Here is a 9,053-nt window from a genome sequence, read left to right as displayed (position 1 = left end):
AGTTGTGTTGTCGTGGCATATTCTATATCCTGATCCTTCTGTCACAAAATAAGAGTCTGTTTGGGACTGCTTTGCTCCTTCAAATTCAGCTCCGCTCTGGAAAATACAAGCCAAACGGGGTAACTCCATGATATGCTGCTCCGCAAAAAAGTAGAATCTGGAGTACAACTCCCAGATTTTTATGAAGCTCCTGAGGGGGTGCTCCAAAAAACTCTAGAAGCTGGAGTTGGGGGAAAATTACCCACCACTGCCACCAGTAAGTGGATACCCCTTCGTTTCCTTCCCCCTCAACCAATCAAATAGATCTTTCCACCAATTTCCCACTCTTGAAGTTGGAGCTGCATGCAAGCCAAACATGCTCTTCCGTAGTGCTACAACTTCTGTATGAAACTGCTCCAAAGTGGATTTGGTGAAGCGAAGCTGATTTTGATGAAGCAGAGCAATCCCAAACAAGCCCTAAGTGTCTCAAACTTAGGCCCCGTTCGGAACCTCTCCTGCTCCCAGCTTCTAGGCTCAACACATGGAGCCGTCCCGAACGCGGCAGCTCCAAGAAGCTGGCTTCACCGAGCAAACGACCCTGCCAGTGCAAAAACGAGAAGCTAGTCGAACCCAGCTCCTAGCTTCCAGCTCAAAACAAGAAGTTGGAGTTTGTTGAAATTACATGGGAATGCCACCGCTAAGTTGCATACCGGTTCGATCGATTTCCTCCCGATCTCCTGTACGAGCCAGCGAGTAGACGTGGACGCTTCCACGCCTTTCACTCCGAACTGGGCCGGCAGCCCATGTCACCATCTTCATTCCCAAACAGCCCATGTCCTTGTAGCCCAGCGCCAGCCCATGCAGCGGAGGGAGAAGCTGGCCACAACCTCTCGAACGCACGCAACACCTCACGGGAAGCTGGAAGCTGGCGCTGGAAGCTGGAGACGTGGATTTCCTGAATCTGGAGGACTTCCGAACGGGGCATTAGTATAACTTTTGACCTCCACAAACTTATTTATCTCAACATGCAAGCACGTCACATCGTTATATAATTATGGATGGGATAAGGCCCACGTCAACACCCGAAGGTCTGTGCGAGCAGTCGACCACATAGGGCCCCCAGATCTCAGGGCCCCAATTTTGGGCGTACGTTATATTTCGTATAAGGTTGTTTTTGCACAATTTTGGGCATTCCAGCCTAGGTTGATCACCTGAGCTCCCGGCCGACCGATCGTAGCCCCAAGTCTCTTCCCAACTCCCTCACGGTCAGCCCTCTGCCCCCGATGTGTTATGTTGTTGCTTCATTTCTAGTCTTCCAAGTCCCACGACTCAATTGAATCTGCTTAGCATCGTCCTAACCGTGAGGAGGAGCAGGAGGACATGGTCAGGCGAGAGAATTTACCCTATGAACTCAAGGAGAACCCAATGTCTGCAAGGGCCAACTTCGGCAAGGAAAGAACAAGGCACCCACGGTAGAGTGTCCGGGCTTAGCCAGATGGATTTGGAGATTTAATTTACGCGCCATTGACCAGTTCATGTTCATCATGTGCATCCAAGACAAAGCAGATTTATTTTAGGCTATTTTTCTTCTTAAGAATCTAATGGCTAATAAGTATATTGTACATGTGCATCCGTTCTTAAATTAATTAATAAATTCCATATGTTTATTGCTCCACAGATGAATTCTCAAGGGAAGATAGTTGGTGTATTAGATACATTTCTTAATATTATATGAAATAGATTTCTTAATATTGTATGAAATACTGCAAATTTAATGTTAATATAACTTAAATGGGTGTATATTTTAGTTATAAGAATGTTTCAGAATTTAGGGCATCATTTGCACTTCACCGGGGACACAAAATCCTGGCGATAGCCCCGCCACTACCACATGCAACCATGCATGCTAAAATATTTTTCATTCTATTAATCTATTTATATTCATTGAACATTTTACTAGTATACATAATTGAATATAATAATTCACATATATTTTTAATTTTTTTATTCACGTGTTATTAATCTAAGTGTTTATATTCCACACAATTAAATCTCATTGAAATATATTGCAACCGATTCCCGCAACAATGTGCGGGGTGTCATTTAGTTTATATTGTTGCCATGCTAACCAGAAACATGTTGCTATGGTGACTAAAGAATCATTGCCATGGCAACTTAAATTATGTTGTCATGGCATTTCCAGTTTTTTTTGTTGTCTTGCTACCATAAATTTTCTAAAAAAAAGCTGCAATGATTTAGCCATGACATTTTTTGTTTATTTGCCATGTGATTAGGTCAAAATGTGCAGAATTTGCTATCTAAAGATTACTAATGTTTCAAGAATTGCTCAATTTTTGTTAATAAAAAACTAAAAACTTGCCATGTAACCTTTACATTTTTGCCGCCCATGTAATTTTTTTGCCATGTTTTCTACAACAAATATTTGGAAGTTTGCCTTGTCCAAGAATATACAAAATTTCCATGTGATAGTTTAAAAATATTCATAGATTTGCCATGTGGACATTACGAAGATTTTATACAATTTTTCCATGCTTTGGGAAACAAGATGTTTATGAATCTGCCATGTGACCAGATACAAGTTTGGCGTGTTATGAACAAATTTCCTTAAACTTTGCCATATGACTAGTAAAAAAATTGCAAGGCACCCATGTACAAAATCTTGAATTTTCCGTATTTAAATGATGAAATCCAGAATTTGGCCATCTTTCTTTTTAAAGAATACAAATCCCTAAATTTGGCATGTTCTCACTACAAATTCATAAAGTTGCCATGTTTTTTAGAGAACAAAATTCCTAAGTTTGCCATTAGCTATCCTGGCAATTGTATTATTTAGACCATGGCAATTTTATTCATTGGACCACGACAGATTTTTGTAGGTAGCCTGCCAATTTGAATTTTTAGGCCATGGCAATTATTAGAATTAGGCATGTCATTTTAAAATATTAACCATGGTAGTTTTTTTATAGGTAGCATGGAAATATTATTTTTAGAGCATTTAAATTATATTATTTAGATCATGGAAATTTTCTTGTCTTGCAGCTTTTTTGTTTGGACCGTGACAAATATATTAGACTTACCATGGCAATTGTTTATAGGGAGCATGATAATTGTATTACTTAGAGCATGCCAATTCTTTTAATTAGACCTTGGTATTTTTATTGTAGGTAGCATCAAAATTTTATTATCTAGACCATGTCAGTTTTATTAATTTGACCATCACATTTTTTCCTTATCTTACAACTATTTTTATTTGTTTTTTGGGTCATGGAAAATTTATTGGACTTACCATGAAAAAAATTACTTAACATACCATGGTAATTTATTTATTATGCACTACTAGATTTACAAGTTGGCAAAGTTATGCCTTCTCGCAAGTACAATTGTTTTACAACATGAAATTTTCTATGTGAACTCTATAGATTTGTTTTTAATTTCCAATGATTTTGTATAGAAACCATTATTTCCTTCATATGCCATGTTAAACACCCTAATTTTTTATATTTTGCATTATCTAGATACCATTTTTTCTATAAAGTTGCCATCAAACAGTTTCATTTTGTTTATTAATCAGGGCTTGACAAATTTAATTTTTACAGAATACCATACATTTATTTTGCTTACACCATTCTAAATTTATAAATTAGAGAATATAGTTTTATAAATTATAGCATGGCAATTTGATAATTTAGATCATGTCAATTGTAAATTTATGTTTCTCTGCCTTTTTATAAGAAAATATATTATTTGTTGATGGCATTTTTTTGCAAAATAAAAAGGTTAACTAGGCCTCTAGGTCAACATGGGGTTGTGCTGGACACGCACTTGAGCGAACGCTCGAGGAAGGGTGAAATGTTCATTGGAGGGTTTGTCCCCGAGCAAATGAATGGTTCCTTGGAGGCACAACCCCTAGGCAGTGTTCCCTGGCTTATCTCCCAAACCGTTGATCCGACCGGTGATTTACTTTCACCAAGAGCTTCCTCGCGACCAGATCGTCGAAACTAGATTCAGTGTCGAAATGTTTCATCAACTTTTTTCGTCAGAAGTTGCCATCTTACTACCACTTAGGTGTCAGATTAAATTAACTTCGTTATCACATTGTTGAACACCAAGATATACCACTAGAAAACCAAAAGTGTTACTCTAATCCAGAGCATAAATGCAACTGCATGAACATTAAATTATTAAAAATTGTAAACAAATTAAAAAAACTAATTTCAGAGGGGGTGAGTATCAACTGTTCTAACATCCTGCAAAATTTCACTCTGAAAAGACATATGTAGAGGTGTGTGTGTGTGTGTGCCAAAAAACCACAAAACGAGTGCTCCAAAATGCGTCTTTTTGAGTCCCGAATTTTGTTCTTTATAGACCCCACAAATGTGTTTTCAAGGTCAAATTTTGCGGGATGTTAGAACATTTATTGATGTTCATCCACACACACAGAATAGACTTTTTGAACTGTTTACCATTTTTTAGAATTTACTGCTCATGTGGGTGTATTTGACCTCGGGATCAAATAATCCATGTTCTGAGAAAGCCTGCTTTTATGATACTTCTGTGGATTGGTGCCATATTTTCCAATTGTTAACACTTAAATATTCACTCTCTACCCTTACATAACTTTACACGTTCCAAAAAATACAAACACATTATTTGGTAATTGTACATAATTATTGTGGCAACTATTCATGATTAGAATGGGAAACTCTATTGATATATTATAGAAACTAGAGGTGAAAAAATTTCATCGGACATCACAACACTGAATCTTGTTTTGAAGCCCTCATCAAGAAAAACTCACCGTTGAAAACAGATCGCTAATCGGGTTAAGGATTCATGAGATAAATTATTTTTAATATTGAATCTAGTAATTAATGCAACACCGTAAGCCTTAGGTGGGAGGTTCTTGCATGCATATATGTGCTCTTTCTTCCATTGGGACATTACTTGTTTTCATGCCTTGTGTAGAACTCTTGGTCTAGTCTAGTTGGGTTGGTAGTCTTCAAGTTTTGGATCGATTGGACCTCGGGTTTGTCAGGTTTACTGTAGTGTTGTTTCGTTGTTGTTTGGGTTGAGCCTTCTTTGACGACGCGTCACCTTATCTCTTTATGAATTCACATGCAACTCTCATGCATGGTTAACAAAAAACTTCCATGTGCATATATCACGACACAAAGTTATACGCATGCATGAATATTGTCTTGCGTGTAAAAACATAAAATTAATACTTCAATGTGTATATTTTCACTGGAAACATTGCATATATTTTTGTTGTCCATCTAGAATGGATATTTCTATGAGTCCACATTTTCTAAGAAAAAACTGACAGCGGTGTGCCATTTAGTCAAGGTCAAACAAAAATAAGTTATTTTGATGGGTATGTCTAAGACTATCTAGATGTGATAATGTTATGCCACATCTAAGTGACATCGGTGATTAATTGTGGTCCCTTTTGGTCTGATGTCTTTTCTTGTTCACTAGATCATGATTGGCGCGCGTTGCTACGTCCATCTATTTTTGCAATTGGATGATAGAAGTTTACAAAAAAAGGACCAAAAGGTGGGTAATAATGTTATGTAAAAATGTTGACGGTATTAATAGTTTACAAAAATTACTACTTTGAACCAACAAAATTTGGATCTTGCCGACGAATGTTCCCTAGGTAAGCAACACATAGAACCGAGTGACCACCAAAATTAGGATAGTACAATGTAGTAATACCCTAATATGACATGCCACATAGCAGAGTGGCAACATGCGCAACCAGGCCAAATAGGGTAACCCAAAATAGATTCCATAAGATCAACTCTTCATAAAGTAAGCAGACTAAGGCTAGGTAAATTTTAACACATTTACTTGTAGGTCTATCAACACAACTAGCACATGTAACATTTATCCAATTCATCGTAAATTTTAAGAGCTAATAATGCTAGCAGAAACTTGGAAAACCAAAACCTGAACAATAACCATATGGCAGGTGGTCTTGACAATTGGTACTTGTGTTTCCGGCAAAGAGGGCAAGAACCATTAAAAGAAACAGAAATGTAACACCATGATGTCTACTACACAACCTTCTTCTTGTATACGTTGTTAGGCCTGAAAGTGCATAGGTTTGTAGGACAATAGCAAATTTCCCTCAAGTGGATGACCTAAGGTTTATCAATCTGTAGGAGGCATAGGATGAAGATGGTCTCTCTCAGACAACTCTGCAACCAAATAACAAAGAGTCTCTTGTGTCCCCAACACACCCAATACAATGATAAATTGTATAGGTGCACTAGTTCGGCGAAGAGATGGTGATACAAGTGTAAAATAGATAGTAGATATAGGTTTTTGTAATCTGAAATTATAAAAACAGCAAGGTAACTAATGATAAAAGTGAGCGTAAACGTTATTGCAATGATAAGAAACAAGGCCTAGGGTTCATACTTTCACTAGTGCAAGTTCTCTCAACAATAATAACATAGATAGATCATATAACAATCCCTCAACATGCAACAAAGAGTCACTCCAAAGCCACTAATAGCGGAGAACAAACAAAGAGATTATGGTAGGGTACGAAACCACCTCAAAGTTATTCTTTCGGATCAATCTATTCAAGAGTTCGTAGTAAAATAACATGAAGCTATTCTTTCCACTCAATCCATCATAGAGTTCATACTAGAATAACACCTTAAGACACAAATCAACCAAAACCCTAATGTCACCTAGATACTCCATTGTCACCTAAAGTATCCATGGGCATGATTATACGACATGCATCACACAATCTTAGATTCATCTATTCAACCAACACAAAGTACTTCAAAGAGTGCCCCAAAGTTTCTACCGGAGAGTCAAGACGAAAACGTGTGCCAACCCCTATGCATAGGTTCATGGGCGGAACCCGCAAGTTAATCACCAAAACATACATCAAGTGGCACATGATATCCCATTGTCACCACAGATAATCACGACAAGACATACATCAAGTGTTCTAAAATCATTAAAGACTCAATCTGATAAGATAAGTTCAAGAGGAAAACTCAATTCATCAGAAGAGAGTAGAGGGGGAGAAACATCATAAGATCCAACTATAATAGCAAAGCTCGCGATACATCAAGATCGTGCCATAGAGAGAACACGAGAGAGAGAGAGAGAGAGAGATCAAACACATAGCTACTGGTACATACCCTCAGCCTCGAGGGTGAACTACTCCCTCCTCGTCATGGAGAGCGCCGGGATGATGAAGATGGCCACCGGTGATGGGTTCCCCCTCCGGCAGGGTGCCGGAACGGGCTCCCGAGAGGTTTTTGGTGGCTACAAAGGCTTGCGGCGGCGGAACTCCTGATTTATCTTGATTTCTGATGTTTTTAGGGTACGTAGGCTTATATAGGTGAAAGAAGTCGGTCGGGGGAGCCTCGAGGGGCCCATGAGAGGGTAGGGCACGCCCAGGGGGGTGGGCGCGCCCCCTGTCTCGTGGCCTCCTTGATGATCCCCTGGCTTGCACTCCAAGTTCCTGGGATTGGTTCTGTTCCAAAAATAACTTTTCCGAAGGTTTCATTCCGTTTGGACTCCGTTTGATATTCCTTTTCTTCGAAATACTAAAACAGGCAATAAAACAGCAATATGGGTTGGGCCTTCGGTTAATAGGTTAGTCCCAAAAGTAATATAAAAGTGTATAATAAAGCCCATAATCATTCAAAACAGATAATAAAATAGCATGAATGCTTCATAAATTATAGATACGTTGGAGACGTATCAGCATCCCCAAGCTTAATTCCTGCTCGTCCTCGAGTAGGTAAATGATAAAGAAAGAATTTATGAAGTGTGAATGCTAGAAGGTGCACAAGTTTGATCAATGATAATTTCAACCGCCTTTTCTAGCATGATTATATGTCATAACAGTAGTTCATCTCATAAACTTCTCACGAACAAGTAACAAGCTATTCACATGTTAAAGCATAGACCATAAACTTTCTTGAAAACTAGCAAACTTCATTCTTAGTCATCAAACAATTGCAATTCATCTTATTTTCAGGAAGGGTCTATGTCAGAGCTTTGATTAGCAAACTTCACATACTCAACTATCATATAGTCTTCCACAATTGCTAACACTCACGCAATACTAATGGTTATGGAGTTTTAATTTGACACTGAGAAAGATAGGGGCTTATAGTGTTGCCTCCCAACGTATTCACCTTTGGGTGATGTCAACAATAATAGTTCATGCTAACTTACATCCAATTGGATATATATATCAGGATCACCCCAAAACAAAGTGCTTGCCAAAGGATAAAATAAAAAGGGAAAGGTGAAGATCACCTTGACTCCTGCATAAAGTAAAAGACATAAAGTAAACTATAGGCCCTTCGCAGAGGGAAGCAGAGGTTGTCATGCACTTTTAGGGTTGGATACACAAAATCTTAATGCAAAAGAACGTCACTTTATATTGCCACTTGTATATGGACCTTTATTATGCAGTCCGTTGCTTTTATTGCTTCCATAACAAGATCGTACAAAGCTTATTTTCTCTGCACTAATAAGTCATGCATATTTAGAGAACAATTTTTATTGCTTGCACCGATGACAACTTACTTGAAGGATCTTACTCAATCCATAGGTAGGTATGGTGGACTCTCATGGCAAAAACTGGGTTTAAGGATATTTGGAAGCACAAGTAGTATCTATACTTGGTGCAAGGAATTTTGGCTAGCATGAGGGGGAAAGGCAAGCTCAACATGTTTGAATGATCCATGACAATATACTTTAACTGAGATGTGAGAAAACATAACCCATTACGTTGTCTTCCTTGTCCAACATCAACTCTTTAGCATGTCATACTTAATGAGTGCTCACAATTATAAAAGATGTCTAGGATAGTATATTTATATGTGAAATCTCTCTTCCTTCAATATTCTTTCATGAATTGTTCAAATGACCAATACAATGCTTGCTAACCTTCAATAAATTTACAACCTCTACTTCTTAGATGTGAAGTCATTACTCCCCATGGGATAAGCAAATGAAACATATATAAATTCAGATTTATGACATTCAACTCATTCAACCATTTA

Source organism: Triticum dicoccoides, chromosome 5B, assembly GCF_002162155.2.
Source record: "Triticum dicoccoides isolate Atlit2015 ecotype Zavitan chromosome 5B, WEW_v2.0, whole genome shotgun sequence".
Classification (NCBI taxonomy): Eukaryota; Viridiplantae; Streptophyta; class Magnoliopsida; order Poales; family Poaceae; genus Triticum; species Triticum dicoccoides.
Note: the sequence above shows the minus strand (reverse complement) of the source record.